Consider the following 8,341-nt stretch of genomic DNA (forward strand, 5'->3'; position numbering starts at 1 on the left):
GGCCCCCCCCCCCCCCCAGCGTTTGGCTGCACACCGTTTCTCCCGGCTACTATAGGTGGCGCTATAAATTAGCTCTCCTAGAGAGGACGCTGTCACCTACCTATCCAGTCTAGGTGTCTCTATGGCTCTCTTTATCTTTCCCAAGATCCTCTGGTACCTTCTCTCTAAACCCAATATGTTCTCCCCAGCACTACTCTTTTTGATACCTGCTTAGCTGTTTTGGAGGGAGGGGCTCTTTTTGCAGGGAGACTCCTCCTAAGCATGTTACTAATTGCAAACAGAGAAAGCCTGGTCTCTGAAGTTAGCCTGCCCCCAGCTCCCTGGCTTGTAGAGGGAGCCAGGAGCTGGGGGATTTAAAGTGCAATTTCCTGTACCTTTTTCATTTCCTGCTGGGGGTTGTGGAAAGCAATAAGCAAGGTGGGTGGCAAGGGCCAGAAGGACTGGGCAGGTGGGGGATGGGCTGGGGGAGGCTTCCCTCCATATACTGTTCTGCCACCTCCCCTTTTGCAGGTCCCAAGATGAGTTTATTGGGGATGGGACACTTGATAACTGAGGCACTCCTTCCAATCCCCCTTTTACCTTCTTTAGGTAGGGAAACTGAGTAGAGAGGAGTGGGAGATGATCCAGATCCAATTATTAGAATAGCGGATGATGGGACAGGAAGGAACCTTAGAAATCAGTTGGATCCCCTCAAGTTTCAGATGAGGAAACTGAGGCCTTGGAAAGGGCACGTAACCTGCTCAATGTCATATATGTAGTAGTGGACCACTGTGGCTGGGATTTACCTGACTCTTCTTGACTCACTGTTTAGAGCTCTTTCCTCAGTCACGGCGGACTGTGGATCAGAGATGTGTGTCCGTATGTGTTGTGGGATGGGGGGAATAAGAAGGAGCGGGGTTTGGAGAGGTATCTGAACAACTAGGGCTCCAGGTCCTGGCATATTTGCCCTTTAGTGGGTCTTGTGGAAGAGCACAGGGTAGTTCTAACACAGCGAAGCCTTTCGTGAGTTGGTTCAGGAAACAGACGTGGATAAAAAGGAGGGGAGAAGGAGGCACCATGGTCCTTGGAAACTATTAGCCCCACATCTCTTCTTACCCTCTCCACAGTCAAAGGTGAATGAGGTGGGGGAGGGGGCACGGCAGAGGACAAAGGAGCCAATTATTGAGTGAGTGGATTAATTGATTAATTGTCCAGAAGCTTCCAGTGCTCCCCCAACAATGACATCCCCTCCCCCGACCCCAGTCAGGCATGGCCTCGGTTGGCCTGGATTATTAATTAGGGCTTGAAGTCATTTAACGATGATTTCATTATCGACGTGCTGTCTGTCTCGGGCTCAGCCCGGTTGCCAGGGCGACTCTGATCGATTGCCTTCCGGTCTCCTTTGCGTCAGCCGGCTCCTGCCTCCCTGGAGGCTGCCCGTTTGCCAGCACCCCCTAGCGTTCTACTCTGGTATTGCAGAGCTTCCCGGTTGCCCGCTTGAGTGACCCCGCCAAAGAATAGGTTTAGTGCTGCCTTGGGGGTCGTTCAGCTCGTCTGGAGCCTGGGCTACTCAGCTATAGTCCCTATTCCAGGTGTACTGACTTACCTGTCACTAGAGAGCCTGGGGATTGGGTCCTCCTTTTCCCTGATTTGTGAAGTCCCTCTGATCCTGTCCCCTGGTCTCTTTCCACACACACCCCTTTGGGATGGTTGAATGAAGAAGTATGCAATCTCAGTTGTTGCCCTGCAGCCTCTGAACTTGGCTTTGGGGAGCCCAAATAAGCTGTGATAAAGTTTATCCTGTTGCTCAGGAGACTCCGCGGGCTCTAGCTATAACTAGACACCTGGACTCTTGGATCTTGAATGTGGCTGGCAGGGAAGGACAGGGGACAATTCCTCTTCAGATTGCCCTAGTTAATGTTCTTAGGGCCTTCCCTGGCCCTGAGAGGAGCTGGGGGAGCTGGTCTTTGCAGAGCTCAGCTACTTCCTCAGCCTCAAGAAAGCCTGGGGAAAAAAGGCAGGATCCAGGCTGCCATGCTAAGTCTTAGATTTTTGGAAACTTAGCTGGTTACTCCATCACTGGTCTCTTAAAACCTAGATTTACACATGTGCACTGGCCTCAGGATCACCATTCTCTGCCTCAGTTTCTTTTTGTGAGATTCATGTGTGTTCGTGGGAGCCTGTTAGTGGAGAGTTGCTTGAAGGCTTTGACCACGACTTCTCAGAAAGTGTCTAAATTGTTGACCTCAAAGTAGTGGGCAGTCACTAGTGTCTTATTTTGCTTATACCTTGCATACTGCTTATTCAGCTGTCAAATGTAGACATCTCCCCAGTCCTTCCCTCTCCTCACTCTTCTCCTGGTGACCCCTAACCAAAGTCTGTCCCTAACACTCTCTCAGAACTTGCCTCTCTTGCTTGCCTGCCTCTATTTCTCTGTCTCCTGTGCCCTACTCCCCTTACACTGGTCGTGCCAGGCTGCATTAGCTCTGAAAAATGTAGGGCTGGGCTTCAGGCTTCTCTTGATTGCAGTATTTTGGGGAGAGGGAGGCAGGTTGGGTGGTCATATCCATGTGGGGGTCTCAGATTCCCCCTGGTTGGCACCGGGAGAGAGCCCGGGGGCAGCTATGGCAGCAGCTTCACCCCATCAGCTTTCTGGGCACATCCACCACTGAGCAGCACCTGAGAGGGGAACAGGCTCAGCAGTGAGCCGAGTGAGATTGAAGAGGATCATAAAGAAAATATATATCCCCCTCCCTGGCCTCGCTCCCTCCTCCTGCTCTACACTTGCCTCCTTCTCTCTCTTTGTCTTGCTCCCTCCCCCCTCTTCACCGCATCCCTGTTTTCTTTGTTCCTTCTTTGCCTCCCTCACCTTCATCTCTGTCAGGCAGGTCTGTCTGTCTGTCAGCCTATCTGTCTGTCTCTCTGACTCCAGATATTTTTTGGTCTGAGCTTTTCTAGGACTCTGTCTGCCATCAACCCTCTCTGTCCTTCTCTTCCTCCCTCAGTCTCTGAGGGTCTCCCATGCCATCGCATCTTTATGAGTCTCTCCATCCGCATCCCCCCCTCTTTTTGCTGCCTGCTCCATCACTGTTCCCATCTCTTGCCCCCCCTTCCATCTCTCTTTTTTTGCTTCTCTTCTCTCTGTCTCTTTCAGCCTCTTCCCCTGTCTCTGGCTTACACTCCTGCCTGTTCTCATTTTCCCTCCTCCCACCCCTCAAGGTTCAGATACTTCATGTGAAATCACCTGGATGGGCTCCAAATGTCAGGTGTCCCCATTCTGTACCCCCTTCTCCCAGAGAGATTTATGGCCCCAACTCTGCATCCTCTGCATTCCCCCCAGCCCTGGGCCAGTTCTTTTTATTACCTGGTGATTATCTGGGGGCCTTGGCATTTCCCCCAGCCTCCCACCTTCTACCTAGCAGTCAGAGAACAGCACAGGGAGAAAGGGGAAGGGATTGCTCTTGGGACCAGATGCAAGGACATGGAGACCCTCCCCCTGTGCCCGCCCTTCTTTCCCTCAAGCAGATGCACATCTGGGAAAATCCCAGCTTGAGGCAGGGGAAGACAGCTTAGGACTGTTGGAACCAACATAAATCAACCACTCAGATGCCCCTCCCCTACTGTTCTGTCATTACGGCCATCCTTCTAATTCCTGCCTGTCTCCTTTGCCTCTAGAAGTTTTGGCTTTGTAGTCTTGCCTGGGGCCCCTCACCCACTGCCTAGCATAGTGCCTGGCACAAAGGAGGCACTCAATTAATGCCCTTGGTCTAATAGAGAAGCATTAAGGCAGGGTCAATGTGATTTTTAGATTTTCCTCAGTTGGAAGTTCTCTCTGAGATCTGGAGCATTTCTTTCTGCTCTAATTTCAATACTCTGTCTCAGTATAATTAAAGGGTTCTACCTCTTCAGGGTCCTGCTCTACCGTTCTCATCCTCTCTCCCACCTCCATGCCAGTCTTTCCTGCACCTCATTTAGGGTTTAGAGGATTAGCAGCACTATCACGTAAAGACAGTGGTGTCCCTTTCCCTTGAGACAAATGGCTTCTAGAGCCGATCACTTGTCCATTCAGCCCTCAGTCTCTAATTAGGCACTACCTTCTCCATCTCTGACAGTTCACAGTCTCGCCTCTGTTTGAAGATTAATGTTCAGGGAAGGAGGATATACTTTCCTTTGGTCATGTGTTTCAGGGTCTTGAAAGCCCTCCTTTTTGAATGTCTCCATTTTAGAGCACAGGAAGCTCTCTAGGCCAGGACTACATCTTTTTTTGTTGTGTTGGCGGCTGGCTGGTGTGGGGGTCTGACCCTTGACCTTGGTGTTACAAGGCGGCACTCTAAACAACTGAAATAACCAGCCAGCCCACGACACTATATCTTTTTCATCTTTATTTCCTCCTCCACATGCTCAATGAGTATTCAGTTAACAAATGCTATAAATGCTGAATGGCTGTCTAAAGAAATCCTTCATAGTGAAGCAGAAACCAGCTCCCTTTTCATTTTATCTCTGGGGCGATGGAAAACGTGGGTGAGGGGATGGGGTTTGAGTAGTGGTGGTAGAGACACCTCGCAGGAGTGTTTTGGGAGAGGTTGAGAAACCGGGTACTTCCATCCTTGTTTAAAGGACTTAGTGGTGGTAGAGACACCTCGCAGGAGTGTTTTGGGAGAGGTTGAGAAACCGGGTACTTCCGTCCTTGTTTAAAGGACTCCTGAGTGTAGGTTCTTTATCTGGATCTGGGACCGATCCCCACATTTCCATAGACAAGGCTTCAGCCCCTCTCCAGCTTCTTCATCCAATCAATGGTCCATACCCAGGACTCCCTTGAAACTCGTGCTTACTTCAAAATCCACTTTCTGCTGCCCAGTCTCCAACCAAGTTCCATTTAAGCCCCCACTTCATCTCCACACCCAAACGGGCTGACCCTGCTCCCCCTGCTCAGCTCCAGCTTTCCTCCTGGATTCTGGGCTGTGCCCCCTCCTTCACACTTTGCCTCCCCTTCCCAAAGCCACCCTTTGAAAGCCCCCACCTCCTGGGGCTCCACCTGCTGGTGCTGCTTGACCATGCTTATCTCTCTCTGGGCTTGGCTTGCTTCTTTTCTTCAGGTCTTTCTCCTCTGAGGTAGAAAGAGACCAAGGGTAAATGATGTCTCGTGGTTATGGAGTTGGTAAGGTAATTGAGGTAGAGCCAGAGAGAAAGGAGGCTGGGTCTGGAGTGTGCTGGCCATAGAACTCCTGAGGGGTTTGAGCAGAGAGTAAGTATTTCATGATGCCAGGGCAGGAATCTGGATTGGGGAGTGCAGACCAGAGGCCTTGTGGGCTTGGTGAGGGTGGGCAGGTTTGCTGGGGATGGAGTGATTTGGAAGCCTACACTCCATTCTACTCCAAACCAGAAAACTCTTCAGCAGAGGTAGTCCTAGGAAAATATGAATTAGAGGAGGTTTTTTTCTTAGCCCTTCTTCTCTGGTGTCCTTTTCTTCTTTTTGTCATGCCGTCATTCCTGGCCTCTCCTTTCTAGCCTGGTGCAGAGCTTGCTCATCTTTGTCATTCCCACAGGGCCCAGCACACAGTATGCTTACACATGTTCTTTGAATGAGTGAAATTTCCCCACCTGGGTTTGCTGCCTCCTTCATGTTTTGCCACCCTTTCTCACTTCAGATTCTGAAATGGTCTGTATTTCATCTCCTTAGAGACACTGATGTGGCCTTTACAGAATATGAGCTCGAGCTTGATAAGGTGGTCCACGATAATGAGGACTTTGAGGGTCTTCTTCCTAGGTGCTCAAGGAGCTAGAAATATACTTTTATAGCTGCTGAAGGTAGTCTCCCTGCCTTTCTCCTGTAATTTAAAAAAGCAGTGGTGGGGATTATAGGCTAGGTAAGGCTGTAGAAAGAAAGATTACCAAGTTCCATTGGGGTATGGCTGCCTAGTGGTCTTTTAAACACTGTGTGAAGGCTTGTCTCAGGCCCCAAGTATATTGTAAGTGAGCCACTGCTAAATAAACCTTGAAACTTGATGGCTCTCTTTTCTCTCTTGGAATCTATTAATTTTATGTACATGATAGGCATATTTATTGATTGATAAAGGCTTGGAGGAGAAGCCTGAACCGGGATTGGTTTCCTGGGTCTCCAAGAGGCAGTTTGCTGCTACCACAATACATGTTTGAAACTCTTTATTTTCTAAGATCCTTGGAGTCTTAAATTGTTCTCCACCCCACACACATGTAAACTTTGGGCAATACCTCAACACCAGAAGTCCAGACCACACTTATCCATGAGTGACACCTCTTTTATTGACTCTATATGGCAAATGTTTAATTCTTTTTTTTTTTTTGTCTTTTTCCGTGTCCGGCAACGGATCGCAACCCTCAGTGTCGCCCCCGTACCGGACCGGGACCGGCAATGGGATCGCAACCCTCGGTGCTGCTCCCGCGCCTCGCTCAGCCAGTGAGCGGGAACCGGTCTGTATGTGGGATCCGAACCCTCGGCGGGAGCGCCGCCGCACTTCCCAAGCGGCGCACTATAGCAGTGCACCACCGGGCCGGCCCGGCAAATGTTTAATTCTAAGTTGACTTTCTCTTGTCCTCCAGCAGCTCTTGGGAAACTTCACTCTAGTATCGATTAACATGTGATGTGAACATCCAGAAGACAGATTCATTTTAACCTCAGTTTAAGCAAAATCATGTAGAAAGCCCTATTTCCCTTAAAAAGTATATTTCAAGTTAATAACACTTATTTTTCAATTATATTATTTTGGTTTACCTTTGTCATGTTTTTCTTTTATTATCACAGAAATCACGAGGCAGGCTGGGGATTAGGAAGAACCAGGGAATAAGGGCAAGGAGCCCCCTGTAGACAGCACTGTGCCAGTGACTCTTTGATGTAGGTTGTGATGCATAAGCCAGGGGTGAGGCAGGTGGGTTTTGGCTGGAGAAGTGGTATTGATCTATATGTGGATAAGAACTCAGGTCTTTGAGGCATGAAACAACCTCCCTTTGACTCAGAAGATCTGGTGTCTTTCCTACAACAAAACAAACAAATGAACTCTCCAAGAGAGATGGTGGGGGTGTGGAGAAGCTACCTAGGGCTATGAGAGGAACCAAGCAAAGTCTGGCGAGAGGGGATAGAGAGAAAGAGAGACAGCTACCCATTTACACAGGAGGGCAGAATGATTCATTTAAATATGTAGAGGAAGATAGATAGTTGGCATTTCCTAAATTACCTTGTGTGCAGCACATTATTGTGGGTATTGGAAGGAGCCATAGGCTCCAGCCACTCACAACTGCTAGTCTAGAAGTAGAGACAGAATATACTGATAGATGGGACCATTGGATAATTTCTACATTCTATGCTTACAAGGAAATTAAGGATTTTGGGGAAGAAAAAGAACCAAGACTGTTTAGAAAGGCTTCTTGGAAAAAATAGGGATGAATCAGGACTCACTGTAGACAAAGGCCATCCTATGCTACAGTTGTAGATTGGAAAGTAAGATGGACAGGCAGATGGATTTCCTTCTACTGTTTTCTCCTGAGGAATTTTCTGAGGAGTAAGGAATTTTCTAGATTGCTAAGTTGCTGGCTTGAGAAAAAGGGAGTAGAGAATCTTAGGGGTAAAGAGGAGAGAAGAAATTGATTTTCACTATTTTTTTTTTCTGATCGGTAAAGGGATTGCAACCTTCGGCACGGTATAGTCTGCACCGTAGGGAGTAGAGAATCTTAGGGGTAAAGAGGAGAGAAGAAATTGATTTTCACTATTTTTTTTTCTGATCGGTAAAGGGATTGCAACCTTCAGCACGGTATAGTCTGCACCGCGCTCAGACAGTGAGCGCACCGGCCATCCCTATATAGAATCTGAACCTGCGGCCTCGGCGCTATGAGCGCTGCACTCTCCCAAGTGAGCCACGGGGCCGGCCCTGACTTTCACTATTGACATCAATGTCTCACATCACTTTTTTAATCCCTTAATCTTTTACACCCTTCCTGACTTTTCCAAGTTCTTTCTTTCTTTTCTTTATAAAATAACTAGTTTATTCTGTTATAAATAATAGAAAACTGATACCATCTGAAAAAAATGTGCATGACAAGGGAGGAAAAGAGGGCAACTGAGGATACTGAGAGAATGAATAGCAAAGAAGAATGTCTAAGAAGAGAAAGATAGGGATTAGATTTCTGGCAAATATAAAAAAAATTCGGTGAAATAAAATGTGGGCATATACACACGAGAGCCCTCCTTGGAGATCACATAGTACATGTGACTGGTGCATGCAGAGCAGCTGTTCTCAGATCTGGGAACTTGTTGGCTCTGGTTTGGTTTTTTTCCAGTTCTCTTTCTGATTCCTGTACCTGGCAGCCCATCTAGTTTCTGAAGGGCTCT

This window comes from Galeopterus variegatus, unplaced genomic scaffold (genome assembly GCF_000696425.1).
Source record: "Galeopterus variegatus unplaced genomic scaffold, G_variegatus-3.0.2 Scaffold60, whole genome shotgun sequence".
NCBI classification, from domain to species: Eukaryota; Metazoa; Chordata; class Mammalia; order Dermoptera; family Cynocephalidae; genus Galeopterus; species Galeopterus variegatus.